Raw genomic sequence first — 18,210 nt, forward strand, 5'->3', positions numbered from 1 at the left:
TTTGACCGTTGACTTAATCTATGTGGCATTAAAAGTGCTGACTGGGCTAAAATGTGTTTAGTCACGCGTGTATGAGAGAGTGAGGCACATATTTTCAGCTTTTTAAATTTAAAAATAATTTTAAAAATTTTAAAAAAATATTTTTAAAAATTTAACATTTTTTCAGCTTTTTAATTTTAAAAATATTAAAAATAATTATTTTCAAAAAATAAAATAAAAAAAGCCCTCCCCCTAGCCCTGTCCAACATTCCACCCCTCCCCTACCGTCCCCCCACCCCATCCACCAATCCACCACTGTTCCCCACCCCATCCAGCACTCTCCCCATCCCCCACCCCGTTCTTCCGTCCTCTACCCTCTCTGCATCCCCCCACCCCGTCTTCTACCCTCCTCAAGCAACACAACCATCACCATACTAGCGTTCCGCCCCCACCCCACCCCACTGCAGCATCACAAAAACCATGAAATCAATTCAAACCAAACACCATGGAATCAATTCAAAAAAAAAACCTCAAATTTCAATTTCATTTCAATTTTACCATGGAATCATAATCTACTAACAAAATCTCAAAGACATAAGTTACTCTTAATTTAATTGATCAAACAAATTCAAGAAAAGAATACAGCCAAAAATGTTCATTACTTTACCATGGAATCATTTGCTAACAAAAAAAAATCTAAAATTTCACGTCAAATAGCTAAAATATTCCGTATATAAAATGGGTGTTATGGATCTTGAATTCATATGAATTTTTTTTTTATAAAGTCTAATAATTTTAATTGCATTTTTTGATTCATTAGAAGTAGAATAAAGAAAAGAAGAAAAGAAGAAGAGAAGAGAAAGAGAGTAAAAACAGAAGAACAAAGAGAGAGAGAAGGAGAAGAATCGGGGAAAGAGAAAGAAAAGGGAAAGAGAGAGAAGAAAGAGAAGAGAGGAAGAAGGTGAGGGTGGGGGGAATTGTTTTTATTTATTTATTTATTTATTTTAATATTTAATATTTTTATATATAAAAATGATGTGGAAGATGACATGACAGCTGACGTGGCGAGAGTGTATTACACTCACCAAAAAGTGTTTAAAATATTACTTTTTCGTGGGTTCAGGGGTCCAGATGACAAATATGTAAGTAGAGGTGTCCAAATTACAAAATCGACATAGTATAAAAGGTCCAGAAGGTCATTTTGCGTTCATAATAAAATCAAGAAATAGGTGCTAATCTAGCTTCCCAAGCTCCTACAAGCTTCACTTTTAAGCTTCCACACTATTTTATGATTTAACTCTCAAGAGGCAAGGTGAAAGAATAGGCCAAATGGGCCAAAAGGGGTAAAAAAAAGCTGTAATTGTAGATTTTCTGCAATATATAGTGTAGATTTTCCCCTTAAGTCGAAACGGACTTCTACGGGGTGTTTGTGATTCATTCGGAGTCCGATATACGCAAACGAACTATGCAACCTTACTAAATTCGATGTTTCAAACGTGTTGGCAAAGTCAGATTTTCAAAAAAAATGTTGTTTTCACAAAGTTGACCCCTAAAACCCGACATTGCAATTTTCCAAATCGAGGATCGAAATGAGATTTAAAAGCCATAAAATCACACCAAATATGTTACCACCCTAAAATCGATATTTGGGATCTATTTATGAAGTCGAATTTTCCATTGAGATTGTTTCGATCAAATGTGGGCCCCACACTCGTATTTTTAATTTTCTAACTTTCCGACCAATAGGTCGAAATGAGCTTGGGTGCATTGGAAAACGAACCAAAGGTCTACCTAGTCTAAAATAGATATTTTGGAGCTGTTGGGGCAGTCTGTTCAGCCATCTGTTGCACGGATCAAAAGATATCCCCATAAGTCTAAAATAAGGCTCTCGAAGCCATCAAAAATCATAATATCGCATAAATGATACCAAAATGTATTAAAAATCATGTCAATCACTCCTACACCCTAGAAATATCATAATACAACTGTGGGGAGGGGAAAAAACAGTTAAATCAAATAAAATCATAAATTTTACATATTTCATCAAATTTTTAGGTCGTTACAATATATGTATTGTACATTGCATATCAATATGTAAATATGTATCAATATTTTAAAATTCTCAAATATATGTTGTACTTTATTAATATATATTAATATAGATTGAGGTTGTCTAAACACATTAAAAGAAAACGAAGAAGAAGAAGAACGTATAGTTATCCAAATACATATATCTAGTATCAAATATGTACTGATACATTCTTCTTCTTTTCTTGTTGTATTTACAAAAGTATAATTCATTTTATATTTGATTGTGTTAAAAAGTAATCACAGTGCTATAAAATTTATTTAATTGTTAAAAAGTAATAATTAAAGAGTAGACATTTTTTTTTTCAAAAAACTATACAAAATACTCCCTAAAAGTAAGGTAATTATCCTGATTTACCCCCTCGCACACTTACCCATTTAGCCATGAAAACATAATTTTTCAAAGTTGGAAATAGAGTTGACATTGAAGTTGGAGTTGAAGTTGCGTTTGGCCATAAATATAAATTAAAGTTGTTTTTAAAATTTTGTGAGAGAAGTAGGAGTGAAAAAAGTGAAAACAAGCTTTTCTTGTTTTCACTTTTCCAAAATACAATTTCAAATAGTATTTGAAATTTTCATGGCCAAACACTGTGGTTTTCACTTTTTTCTCTAAGGTGAAATAATTTTTTGAAAAAAAGTGAAAAAATACTCATGGCCAAACGACTACTTATTTCAGCAATACCCTTTCACCCAAAAGAGATCACCTGAGTTACTCAAGAAAATTGAAGGAAAGGTTTCTTTTAAGTCTTCATTATAGAATTGGTGACATTGACCAACTTAAAAAGGTCAAACACAATTGAGAAATTTGATTTAGTTAATTGTGGACTTAATTAGTATTTTCAAAACTTTCTGATCTTTCTAAAAATATAAATCAACCCGCACCCTTCTCATCTCCAAATCAACCATCTCTCTCCGACAGTTTCTCTCAAATTTCTTCCAACCAATAGTTCTGCAAATTTTCCCTTCAATCTCCGATGACTCTAACCTCCGGTTATAAATAGTGTCGAGTTTCTTTTCGACTCTCAACTGTCAATCGAAGTGACAATATTCTCCAACAACAATAATTTCGAGTTTTTCATCGTTCCTTTTCGATTTTCACAGTTAAAAAATTAGAATTTTTAGTTATGAAGAGAAAGAGGAACTTGAGTCAACTTCTCTTCTAGTATTGGTTAACAATTTAAATATTTATTACTTAAATTTGAAATGAGGACTCAAGAAAACCTTAATTTGTTGTTACTGTAGTTCTTGTTGTCGAACTGTTGATTCGATTTGTTGGTGTTTGTTGTGTTTTTTGAAGTTTGTTTTTTTGTTGTTTGTACAAACAAAACAACAATGTTGTTGGTCACTGTTGATGTTCTTCGTATGTGTGTTGTGTTGCTGGGTTGATTTATTATTTGTGGGTTGTTATTGTTCAAAGTAAAAATGGTGTATTGATATTAAATGGTAAGATATTACTGTTATTTTATTGAACAAAATATTGCTACTGGTTTATTTTTTTGCAACAGATGAACCATCTATTGTATTAGATAATTCATTTGATGTAACAAATAATTCATCTATTGCAACAAATGAACCATCTGATGCATCATATAAATCATCGATTGCAACAGCTGAATCATCTATTGCATCAGATAAATTATCTATTGGATGAAATCCTAACAGCTATTCCAACAGATAACATATCCAAGACTTGGATTTCTTCCAATAGATCATTCATCTGTAGCAACAGATGGCCCATCTTTAGGAAGAAATGTAAATAATTTTATAACAGTTCTAATAGATCACTCATCTATTGAAATAGATAAATGGTCTGTTACATAGATCAATCATCTATTTCAATAGATGAGTGATTTATTAGAAGAAATCACAACATTATTGAAATTGTTTTTATTATTTTCAACAGATTACTTATATGTTGCAACAGGTTAGTTATCTGTTGTAACTTATGACTCCATTGTTGCAACAGATGAGTAATCTATTGGAATTGTTATTTTACTATATTGTACTTGTTAGATTTACTGTTATCCCCTTTTTAGTAATGCATTAATAAATTATAATCTTTTTATTTTCCTCTTATATTTTTAGATAATATGGCTTCCAAAAAAAGAAAAATCAAATCAAGTCCAAGTAAAGGAATAAGTGAAGCAACGAGGCTAGATCCACCACTGTATTAGCTTACTGTACAAACGATATCCAATCCAAAAGCAGAAGAAAATGAACACGAGGAAGAGAAAAGTTTCAAAAGAGATGATCCAAATGCTAAAACTTAAATTGTAAATATTTATCATTTGTACCCATTCATTTGCAATTTTTTACATTTATTTATTTGTTGATTTATTTAATATAATTTATGAAGGCTGTGATTTTTTTTATGAATTTTATTTTATGCTTAGATTTGAACTTGTTAATTGAAATGGAAAACTAGATTCAAATTATGCAACAGATAATGGATCTGTTGCAACAGATAACACATCTGCTAAAAATTCTCTCTTTTTAAAAATTAATTACAAATTATCATAAAAATAAAAAATTGTTATTTATACATAGGCTTCAAACATTTATTTCGTACCCTAATAGACCAGACCTCTTACATCTTTTCTACAATATTGTCATTCAATAAGGTCCATGGGAACAAATGGGGTAGGAAGAATAAGGTGCGTGCAAATGGATGGATCCACTTTCATATGTGTGAGGTATGTATTATTGATCAGATTATCGTGACAAACACATATAAAGTACAATGACTTTGTTAATATTATTTTTTACCGATTAGGGATTGATCATTAAAACAAGACTTGCCTTTTACAGTTAAGTTTGGTAGGTCCGAATTGATAAGGCTGAGGGACCTAGAAGGTGGTGTGGATACCTACAGTCTAATGATGATTTTACTAATATTTATGTGTGTAGTTTGGAGAAGGGATAAAGATTTGATGACAGTATAGATGTTTAATAGTGATAGAATTGGTTTTAACGGTTCAATGGATTATTGAAGGCCTCCAAAGCCTCCCACTGCAGCAAACAAGAATGGAAATCCTATAGAAATTGCCTAGGTCAAAATTTATATGGATGGGTTGCTCGAGGAGATTATTATAGAGAAGAAGGTGTTGCAGGTAAATATCTGTGAAAGAAGGGGGAAGGAGTTATTGAATACTATATCATCTTAAACCTTATTACAAAAAAAAACACAAGGTTTGAAAGAAACTTGTAGCAAATTTGGCTGATGAAATTGACATGAATAATAAACAATATGAATGAACTGCGAAAATGCAATTGTATTCACAAATAAAAATTCATCCCTCATTGTTGAAAAGAATGATGGTAAAGTGGATTGGAGTTGTGCACTTTGCCAGCAACTGCAACTAGTGAGTGTGGTCTAAACGATCACCTCCAAGTGAACAGTTGGTAAGAGACACGATCTACATGAACATGCAATACTGAGAAGGGTTGGTAAAAAGTGGTTGGTGAAAGTAAATGGACGATTATTAGAAGATGGTCATTGGAATGAGCTATAGAGGAGCATGATTTGCAGTTGGGAGATATTCAACAGCAGCTGTGGATACTTTCAGTCTATACTTTAGATGAGTGCATATTTTACAGATTGAGATCTAATTTCTTAGAAAAAAATTATCCCTCAAAGCACATACTCGCCTGAGGTGTGTTTATTTTCTGGTGCTGCACCGCGAAGTTTTATTTTTGATGTCGTACAGATCTTACACTTTTCGTTGAAAAAAAACCTACAGCACCAAAAAATAAATACACCTCAGGCGAGCATGTGCTTCAAGGGATGATTTTTTTCTCAGAAATTAGATCTCAGACTGTACAATGCACATTCATCTAAAGTACAGACTGATAGTTTACACACTTGTTATTGCATATCTCCTAACTGCAAATCAGTCTCCTCTACAAGCTCATTTCAATGACCATCTTCTAATCGTCATCCGTTCACTTTCACCAACTATTTTTTACCAACCCTTCTCAGTATTGCTTGTTCATATTAATTGTATCTCTTACCAACCGTTCACTTGGAGGTGATTATTCAGAGTTTTCTCACTAGTCACAGTTGCTGGCAAAGTGCTCAACTCCAGTCCACTTTACCATATTTTTTTTCAACAATGAGGGATGAATTTTTATTTATGAATACAATTGTATTTTGCAATTCATTCATATTTTTCATTATTCATGTCAATTTCATCATCTAGAGTCGCTACAAGTTCCTTTTTAACCTTATATTTCTTCTGTAATAAGGTTTGAGATGATATAGTCTTCAACAGCTTCCCCTCTTTCTCTTATAGATATTCACCTACAACACCTTCTGCTCTATAATTATCCCCCTGAGCAACCCATCCATATAAATTTGGACCTGGACAATTTCTATGGGATATCCATTCTTGTTTGCTACAGTGGAGGCTTATAGGACTTTCAATAATCCATTGAACCCTTAAAATCAGTCTTATTACTATTAAACATCTACACTGCCATCAAATCTTTATCCCTTCTCCAAACTACACGTATAAATATTAGGAAAACTATCATTAGATTATAGTAGGGTATCCACACTACCTTCTAGGTCCCTCAACCTTATCAATTTGGACCATCAAACTTATCTGTAAAAGGCAAGATCTTGTGTTAATGATCAATGCCTAATCAGTAAAAACAACATTCATAAAATCATTATACTTTATGTCTGTTATCATGATAAACTGATGAGTAACACATACCTCGCACATATGAAGTACAACGATCTGCAAGCAGCTTATTCCTCTGAGAACCCATCTTTACTCTATCCTTTTAAGTTGGCCGATCAAAAGTTGATCCCATTTTTTCTTTTTTTTTTTTCTTTTGGGAGACATCTTTTATGTATAAATAAGAGAAAAATAAAAAAATACAATTGATCTCTGGATAATTTAAAAAAAGGTAACATAAAGTTCAATAAATACAATACATTTCAATAACAATTCTAATAGATGTCCCATTTGTTGTAACAGATGACCCCCTTGTTGTAACAGATGACATGCCTATTGTAATAGATGACCAACTTATTGTAACAGATGTGTCATTTATTGGAGGATCTATTTTGATTTATGCAGTAGTTATTTTATCTGTTGCAACAAATGGGGAATCTATTGGAAGACCTATTTTAATATCTTCCAACAGATATTCCACCTGTTGCAACACCAACACCAACACCAACACCAATACGAACAATGCCAAAAACATCAACAACAATATCACAAAGGGTTTTTAGTTTATGACATCCAGATTTTGAGTTCTTCTAGCAGATGACCAACCTGTTACAACAGATATGTTATCTGTTGGAAGATCTCAAGGGTCATGACTTGGATTATTTAATTAAGAAAATTATTTATAAATAAATAATAAGTAAAAAAAATATGATATACACAAGGTTTTGTTTTGTAGCTATTTATTTTAAATAATAAATGTAAATAACTAATTTTCATCAAATAAGACATGATAAATTTCAATGAAACACACAAAGAACATAGAAGAAGACAAAAAGGCAATAATATCATAGAATATAAACCAGTGAAACCACATACCTCATAGATAGATCTATTGTCTTGGTTTTGGTGGTGATGAGATCCAAATTCTCAAGAGAAAGAGGAGAGAAAAGACAGAAAAAGAGGAGTCAGTTGCGGTTGGTTTAAATAACAAAAGATAGAGGAGAAAAGAAAAATATTTTTTTGAGAGAAAATTGTAGAGATGGATTTGAATATTTATTGGAGGTGGTTTTGTATTAAATCTCTTTGAATTATCTTTTCAATGATACTGATTTCGTCCAAAACCGATATTGGATTAAAGAGTTATGCTTATTTTACTCCAGCATGTCAGCCTAGAAAATCCGTGACGACCTTTTGTGATGACTTGTCACAAGCCTGACGGCCCATCACAAAATGTCGTCACCTTAAGGCAGAAATTCACAAAATCCACCCTTTTTGTGACGACAATTCATGACGGCCCGTCACGGGCCTGACGACTTGTCACGAATGTCATCAGCAATATTTTTCCAGCAATTTTAGAACATTTTTGCAAGGGTATTTTGGTCTTTTCAAACCTTTTGGAAGACTCTATAAATATGGGAAACCTCTTCCAAAACCCTAATTTCATCATTTTTCTCTTTCAATTCTCTCAAGGAAAAATAACTAGGTTTTCATCAAGAACCCTAATCTTCCAAAAATCATCCATAAATTCTTTAAGATTTCTTCAAGAATCAAGTTCCTCATAGTGTGGGCTTTGAGAATTATTTATTACAAGTGCGGATAGAGTCTCAAGCATTAGAATTCATCCAATTTCAAAGATTATGGTATGTAGATGTTGATTCTTGGGTCCCTTTCATCCAAGAAGCTCAAGAACCCTTTTTAAAACTAAAAGATTTTTATGTTTATGAGTTGTTAATGATTTGTATGAGTTTAAATTGATGTTTAATGTGTTGTTGAGTTTTGATTTATGTTTACCTACAAAATTTATGAGCTTTGACCCTAGTATGTGAAATTCATGTGATGTTTGTGATAGAACTTCTTGAAGTTATTTTCTATCTGATGTGTTCATGACTTTTGGGTGTAGAAATGGTTAAATAAGTGAAGCATGTCTCCCATAGGTTTAATAAAGAGCTTAGGTAAAGCATAAGGGCCATTATAGTATGTTGAATAGGAAACCCGAATTGTGAGTTAGTTTTTGCTTAGTGTTTGATAAAATGCCCAAGTGAATGAATTATTCCATGGTAGTAGGAAATTCCCAAATAAGTGTGAACCCGTGCATGTCTAGTATTTTGTTTAAGGACCTTAGTGAACAAGTAGAGAGGTGATAGTAGTAAATTCCCCAATTATGTCCTCTTGATATATGTTAAGCTTTTAATATATGCCAAGTGGTTAGCAAGTAAGTGATGACGTGATAGTATGAAGTTTCCCCAAGCCATGTGATATCCAAATACATGTCAAGACTGATATAGGTAATAAGTACTTGATATAAGACCTTGTTGAATGGAGTATGATCTAGTAGCATGTTTTTCCCTACGTTATTATATGATTATATTCCGAGATTCCTAAAGTGACCCCTCGGCGACTGTGAAAATGCTTTAATGATTATGAGATGCTTTGATAATTTTAATGATGCATGAATGATTGTGATGATATATAAATGAACGTGATGATGAATGAATGATTATGCTTTACTTTTATGTCATCAAGTCCTGGAGGTATTTATACCCGACAATACAGCTGTTGTCTAGAGATCGTGTTAGTTTCTCGATAATTCCAGTCGAGCCATGATTCTCAGAACTCAGTGAATTATAGAACTCTGTAGCCTCAGACAAGTGTAGAACTTAAGAAAGCTCAGTAATCTCAATTATCTCTGTAATCTCTATATCGTTAGTAATCTAGCCTCAGTCCTGTAATTAGCTTAGATCTAATATTATTTAAGTGATGCAATTCTAATCTCAGAAGCAATTCGAGTAATCTATTCAAGCTCTGTACCGTCAGTCAGATACCATAATTTGATATCTTTTCTGTCAGATATAGAACTAAGTAATCTCAGTGTAACTTAGTCAGATCTTTCGAGAAATATGATCAGTATCAGATTCAACTTAGTCTAAGTTCAGTCTCAGAATTAGATCAGTGTCTTTCAATTGGAAGTGGAATTCAACACCAAGTGAACCCAAGGATGGGAACTCACCTGCTAGTAGAGGTTGTGATTATTAGAAACAATCCTTGCATTCCAGAACTGTGTAGCCAGCACAGGAAAAAGAGTCACCTGTCAAGCAAGCTTGACGTCCTGTTGATGGTCACCGCTAGAGAGCTTGACCTTAGAGAAAAGATAATGTCTTTACCTGTGGCAAGGTATTGGCACCCTCCCAACCGGGGGTTGAGGTTGGACCTCACCTGTGGTAGGTTGGGGCATGTCGTTTAGATGACTACTTCCCACAGTTTCAGTTTCAGATTCAGTCTCAGTTTTAGAATCAATCTTCAAAGGTCAGGACTGTCAGATACAGTCATCTATCTTTATGAGGAACTTAGATAGTTCCATTGATTTATGGACCATCCCGTCAGATAGGCTTGGTCTCATATACAATTGTTTGATATCATATTCAGAGATATATCGCTAGATAGGCTTGATCACAGTATTAAATTTCTATTAAATATTCTTGTTGTCAGATTCAGATATAATCATATTTCTTATCATTGATAAATCTTCCAAAGTAATTGGTTAGAAAAGTTGATCTCAGTCGCAGACTATGTTGAGTATTCTTATTATCATATCTAGAGATCTTTCATCAGAGAGGCGTGATCTCCATCTTAGATTCTATTAAGTTTTATATTGTCAGATTCGGACATGATCTTACTTCTTATTATTGAGAATCGCTCTGGAATAATCTATTAGAAAAGTTGATCTCTAATTCTGTTAGTCAAAAACAGTAAGCTCAGAGTTCAATCATTGATGTAAGTATATCCAGATCCTCAATTATTAGTATCAGATGAGTCAGTGATTCCATATCTCAGTTTTAGTAGTGAGTTCAGTCTGCAGTAAGGTGGTATCCGAGTTTCAGTATCTAGAGTTGCGATGATTGTGTTCATGTTCCGTGCATTCATATATCTGTTCTCATGCGGCATCTTCATGATTAGTCAGTTTAGATATTGTGCATGCATGAGCCCTTGCATTAGCCTACCCCGTCTACATACTCGGTATATTCCTGTACTGACGTATTTATGCTATGGTGTTTTATTTGACACCATAGGTTCAGAGGCACAGGATCCAGAGTATCCTCAGCAGTTTAATTCCAGTCAGCGGCAGTAGCAGTGAGTCCTCTTCTTTTGAGGATGAATCTCAGTTTACTATTATTGCTTCAAACTTTGTTTATTTTTAGTTGATGGAGTTAGTTGGGGACCTGTCCCGTCAACTCTACAGTTCAGACAGTTTAGAAGCTTTTCAGACGGATGTATTAGTATTCAGTTTTCTTTAGTATGAGTATTCATAGATGTGTTGAACCTTATGGCTAGTTTCCGCATTTATTTTAGATATTATGCAGTGTACAAGTACCAATATCAGTAAAGGGTTATCTTGTGGTCCTTCGGGGTCATAAGCACCGTGTGACATCTCGGGATGGGATCTCAAGGTGTTACAAAGTGGGTCCCCTTGTCTCAGGTCGTTGCTTGATTTAAAGAATCCGTGCCTCAGCCAATTGGCTATCATTGAATACTAGTTGTTTGAGATGTGTCTTAGAACCATATCTATCCACTAGTGTGAGAAGCCTAGTTTTTCCATAATGTTACTTAGGTATTACCATGCAATCCTGTCGTATGACTATGCCATATCTAGCTTCATTACCACATTCTTCCCTTTTTGCGGTTTCCTAATGTCTTTGATTATTTCTTGTGCTAATAAGATATTTTCTGAGATCATTCTTCCATTCATAAATCCCGACTGATTATTTGAGATAATTCTTGGCAGGATTAAGGCTAGCCTAGCATTGAGGATTTTTGCCATGATCTTGCTTGACATATTGCATAGGCTTGTGGGCCTGAGATTTGTTAATTGATGGGGGTGCTCAAATTTTGGAATCACCACAAGGCACGTATGCGTAAAGAACTTCGACGGAGTTGCTCCCTTGAAAAAGACTATCATAGCCTCCCAAACTTCCTTCTTTATAATGTCCCAACAGTGTTGGTAGAATAGTGCTCCCAGTCCATCAGGCCACGCTGCACTATCTGCATTAATTGAGAAAACACACTCTCTCACTTCCTCCATCATTGGTAATATTGTTAGCATTTCATTGTCTTTTCTATTCAGGATAGGGTGATCTCCCATTGCCTCACCGTATTTAAAAATTTGATGAAAGTGATTAATTGCCGCATATGCTATGTTGCTAGTTCCTTCCCGCCATACTCCATTATTATCCTAAATTTTCTGCATATTCAACCTCTGTTTTCTTCCTTTTATCACACTGTGAAAGTAGGCAGTATTTTTATCCCCCTCTTTTAGCCACTTTACTTTTGTTTTTTGTTGTAATTCCGAGTCTTGTAGCTTTAGAAAATGGAGATATTGTGCCTTCATGAGATTTATTTTCGATCTGTATTTTGGATCATCATCAATGGTAAGATCATACTCCGCCTCTTCAATTTCTTTCTCTAGCCTTTTTGGTTCTTCATATATGTCACCAAAAGCTTGTCTTGACCAATAACTTAGTTTTTGACATACTTTTTTTGGCTTTTGGTGAAGAATCCACATGGCATTACCAACTACCTTCTCTTGCCAAACCTCTGCAACTATACCCTTGAAATCTTCATGCTCAATCCAGAAGTCCAGGAATTTAAAATACTTTGGGTTATTAACGTCTGGTGTTCTAATTGTGATGAGAAGTGGGGCATGATTCGAGCTTACTCTAGCTAAGTGTTGAAATTTTGTATGACCTAATTCATTAACCAGTTGTTGTTTAAAAGTAGTCTGTCCAGTCTTTTCCAGATTATCTTGGGGAACCCTCTGTTATTGCACCAGGTGAACCGATTTCCATAATATCCAGCATCGACTAAACCACAATCATCCAAACACTCTATAAAGTCAAGACTTTTATTGTATCTATATGCTCTACCACCCACCTTCTCATTAGTGTTTATGATGATATTGAAATCCCCCATGACTCCCCAAGGGCCCTCAATCTTGCTTCCCGAACTTGTCAACTCTTCTCAAATGAGTCTTCTCTCCTATATTGTACACTTGGTGTAGACCACTGTAGGTAAATTGCATCATTATACATTGGGCATACAATTTGGCAAGTTATCTGTTGTTCCTTGTTGTTTAGCATCTGAACATTTAAATCTGGAGTCCAGAACAACCATTTTTTGTTATTGCAATTATAGAACCAATTTTGGAGTTCGAGTTTAAGACCATATCTCACAATCTTCGTCGATCTCTCTTTTGGTTCTTGAAGAGCAATAGAGGAGAATTTGTATTATAATTTTAGTGATTTGACTCTTTCAAAGGCCTTTTGGGACTTCATACCCCTTATATTCCATGAGAGTGTCAAATATTGGAAATATTTGGGGGGTCATTTTTATGTCTTTCTTGTTGCTTTTCTTTGGCCGGCCAAGTTGTACCTTGGTGGTCTTGTCAAAGATTTGAGAACCTCTTGGTGAGAGATTATTTTGCTGAGCCATTTTGACAACCTCCTCATTAATTATGTCACCTCTATTTTCAAAATCCAGTGTACGATGAGCTCTTCTTCTATTTTCATCGTTAGACATCACATCCATTGTTGTATCAAGTAGGTTTGCCATCTCTTCATCCTGAGTTTTAGGAACTTTCTCTATGCCCTGTATGTCATGTTCTTTATTATTTATTCTAAGGATTTGTGATTTCTGCACAACCTGAGTAGGGGATTTCCCTGGGGTCAACTATTGGACATCAATCGCAACCGCAGTGCTTAAATTTTGTTTTATCCCCTGTGACCTCTACATGGTTTAAGTTTAGTGTGGGAAATTAAACATTTTCTGGTTCGTTACTAAGGATTGGAAGGTTTTGTGGAGGAATTTTTGATTGAAACTTCTTCTTCCTCCTTTTCGCAACCTTTTCCTGATGATCTGATGCAACAATAACCAGCTGGTTATCCTCCCTAACCATTGTTGTTTCCAAATCTTGATTCAACATTTTCTTAGTTGTTCTCTTTACCTTTTTTTTTTAACCTCTAGTGCAATAAAGGCTTCTTGCTCTTCTTTTTTGTTGAGGCCTTTTCCTGTTTCCCCATTCTCTCCCCCTGGGAGCTTTCAATATTTTGTATTGGTTCCTCCATTTTCTCCACTTGCACTATGTCCATTGGACTGAATTTTGCAGCTTGAGTTCCATTTGTGACATTGTCAACTGGAGAGAATGGACGACCATCCCTCTTAAGTACCGTACTAGAATGATTCAAATCAAGTCATTATTATTATTATTAACTAAATTGATTTAGCTAAAATCAAAGATAAATTGATAAGTTCAATTACAATTTCAAGTGATCTTATTGCAATTACATGATCAACTTTGTGTTCGTCCTAAGTAGGGTGATCAATTGATCAATTTTACTTGAAATGGTTCAAATCAAGCCATTATTATTAATAACTAAATTGATTTAGCTAAAATCAAATATGAATTGATAAGTGCAATTGATATCATTGCAATTACATGATCAACTATTATGTTCGTCCTGAGTAGGGTGATCAACTGATCAATTTTACTTGAAATGGTTTAAATCAAGCCATTACTATTGATAACTAAATTGATTTAGCTAAGATCAAAGTTGAATTGATAGGTTCAATTACAATTTCAATTGATCTCATTACAATTATATGACCAACTATTGTATAATCTATTGCAACAAATTTAATCTGCTGAAATAGATGATTCATCTGTTGGAACCTATCAAACAGATATACTCATCTATTGCAATAGATGGAACATCCATTGCAACAAATAATTTTATCTGTTTGGTCATATCGAACATATTACTCATCTACTGTAATCGATTACTCATCTATTACAACAAATTATAAGTTATCTCTTCTAATAGATAGCTTATCTGTTGCAACAGGTTAGTCATCTGTCGAAAGAAAGCAACAACTAATTAGAGAGTAGACCTGTTTTGATAGTTAAATCAATTTACTTTTTACTAACAATGCCTTAATTTAAATCAATAGATGACTACTTTATTTCAACAGATGACCTACCTGTTATAACAAATGACCTACTTGTTGCAACAGATGACTCATCTGTTGTAATATATCAAACAGATAGGTAATCTATTGTAACAGATTACCATTTTTTAGAAAGAAACCAAAATAGTTTTTGCTAGTTGTTTGATTTAATCCAACAGATCAATAACCTATTGCAATAGATGGGTCATATGTTGGAAGAAATTAATAAAAATGGTCATTAATATAAATAAACAATTATTGAAAAGGTGAAAAGTCATTTAAATCTATTTTTTTAATTTACACAATCAAAAATTCATCAGTTTTATTTAATTAAGGAATGTAATTATTAAAAAAAAGGTGAACAGATGTGGCTTTTTGACTAACACATTCAAATTCAATCCTCTATAAATAGGTCCCTCCTTACTCATTCAATCTAATCCACTTTATTTATTTCTTGCATCTTGTCTTTCATAAAAACATCAAGTAGATTTCTTTTTCGTCCATTGAGTTATTTTTTTTATAAAACTGCCAGTTGGTAGTATACGTTGTATTACATTCTGACTCTTTTCTTTTCTTTAGTTGTTTACATTTTTTGTTAATGCATGTGTGTTCTAGATATGACTGATCTGAATTGGGACATGGTGATTCTGCACAATACCTTGCGGAAACTTGAAAGATAGATTCATAAACTCCAGTGGGAGTTGGGCGCCATGAGAGCAAGGGTGAGGAGGTCCCCACTGCTGCCAGTTAACTATTAATAATAATAATTATTATTAATGATGATGATGATAATAATAATAATAATAATTAGGTTATGTTTTTTAGTGTATGTATATTGTTTTTATTATATCGGATCTACCTAATGGACGAACCTAATGTATTTTTATTTTTTTAGTTGGGCAAAGGGTCAAATATGCCCCTAAACTTTGCAAAAAGGTTCAGATATACCCTCCGTTAAAATTTTAGCTCACCAATACCCTTGCCGTCCAAGTTTTGGTCCATATATACCCCTATTATCAAGTTTTGGGTCATATATACCCCTGTTGTCAAGTTTTGGACCATATATACCCCTTTCATCGTTAATTGCTTACCTGAAATTTTCCAACCCCCTTTTCCCTTATTAAATTATATTTGCCATATCACTTTTTTATTGAAACATCATATATAATTAAATCCACCCCTTCTTCTATACATTAAATGTCTGTCAAATGCTCCCATCTACCTCACAATCTCTTTGAATTTTCTCTAATTTGCCGAAACCCCTTTGTTGTATTTTTAGATTCTTGTGTAAACTCTTCTCTCATACATACATATGTATAAAGGATATCCTATTAATTGACAACTTGCTTTTGTTGTCTCTATATGGGCTGCCTCTTTCACACTTCTATGTCCCCATTTCTCACTTGGGTTTTCCTTATTCTTTTAATTCTTGATGTTGGAATTGACGGTGGTATGAAAGATGAAGTTGGTTGATGATACTAAAATATTTTGCAGTTGATAAGTACTTTACTTCTTGATTTTTATCGCAATTGTGCATTGAGTTTTTATTGGGTGTTCTTGACTTTTTTTTCATTTTTTACTTGATGATTCTTGGGGTTATGAAGAATAACAAAACATAACAAAGGAATTTCAAAAAATTAAAGAAAATCCAAAGAGATTGTGGGGTAGATGAGAGCGTTTGACGGATGGTTAATACTTAGAAGAAGGGGAGGATTAATGTGATGTGACAATTAAAAAGTGATGTGGAAAATATGATTTGTTAAAAAAAGGAAAAAATGGGGTTAGAAAATTTTAGCAAAGCAATTAACGGCAACAGGGGTATATATGGTCCAAAACTTGACAATAGGGGTATATATGTCCAAAACTTGACAACAAGGGTGTATATGACCCAAAACTTGACAATAGGGGTATATATAACCCAAGACTTGAATGGCAAAGGCATTGGTGAGCTAAACTTTTAACGAAGGGTATATCTGAATATTTTCGTAAAGTTCAGGGGCATATTTGACCCTTTTCCCTTTTTTGTTTTTATTGTATTTTTGTATGTAATGGATTCAAAAATCCATGTTCAGTCAACTTTGACTTTATTTCTTATTTAATTTTCATTCTGTATATTTCTTTTTCTTAACATGTTGAGGTTGAAGGTACCTGATTTGGTTTGAGTGTTTGGTATAATTTTGAATCCAGTAGTAATAACAAGAGTTTTGAGTTCTTCCAACATATGGATCATGTGTTGAAATAGATTGGTCATCTGTTGGAAGAGCATAAACCAGTGGCAAGAACTGGGGAACTGTATTGTGTTCTTCCAATATATGACCCATCTATCGCAATTGATTGGTCATCTGTTGGATGAACACCATCTAGTAGCTTGATGAACTACATTGTGTCCTTTTAACAGATCTGTCATGACAAATGGTCCATCCGTCGGAAGAACACACTCTAGCCCAATTGCAAGGATTTTAAGTTTTTCTAGTAGATTACCCATCTATTGCAACAGATTAGTCATCTGTTGGTTGAACACAATCCCAGCTTGATGAATTATATTGTGTCTTACAACAAATGTCCATCTGTTGCAATAGATGAGTAATTTGTTGAAAGTATTTTTGTAGTCTGTTATATTTAGTTACTGTTACCTTTTTTTATTGCTACGCAAGTTAATAAAATATATTTTATATAATAAATAATAATATTTACATTCCCAACAATGAGTTAAAATTAATTAATTCCATAACAAACAACAACACAAGACTATTACAACGATCATGGTGCATTACGATCCGGGCATGTAGTTTTTTTGTTGCCAGCATTCTTTTATACAAAGCACTTATTTTTTCTTGATGGAAATGATTCTCCGATTCCATGCCTCCTCTTATATCGTCTTCTTTCCAGTTTGATAGTGCTTGGGTCAATATATGGAGGAGTTATTAATCTCTACAAAATCTCTACAGGAACAACTCAAGATTCTTCAGGAAGGACCAAATTGATATTCTCATTATATATCTTTCCACGAAATAATATAGAGACAAGTGCTCATAATTTTGAGTTCCGTATTGTGCACAATATTGGGCTCAAAGCGCTGCCATAGCATGTGGACAGGGTATTTTATTGCAACAAGTTAGCAACCCGTTATAACAGAAGAGTGATCTCTTGCTACAGATGACTCACCTATTGGGATTCATGTTATAGTACTATAGAACCTGAAGATGATTCCAATAGATGAGTCATCTGTTGGAACAAGTGACTCATTTGTTACAACAGATTATCCATCTATCGTAAGAAATGACTAACCTATTGGGATAGGTCTTACAGTACTATAGAACCTGAACCTGATTCAAGCAGGTGAGTAATATAATGAAACAGATGGATAATCTGTTGCAACAAATGACTAACTTGTTGGAGTCAATTTTGGGTTCCAACTGATGACTCATCTGTTAGATTCATGTTGCAGCACTATATATAACCTGTA

This window comes from Capsicum annuum, chromosome 6 (assembly GCF_002878395.1).
Source record: "Capsicum annuum cultivar UCD-10X-F1 chromosome 6, UCD10Xv1.1, whole genome shotgun sequence".
In the NCBI taxonomy this organism is placed as follows: domain Eukaryota; kingdom Viridiplantae; phylum Streptophyta; class Magnoliopsida; order Solanales; family Solanaceae; genus Capsicum; species Capsicum annuum.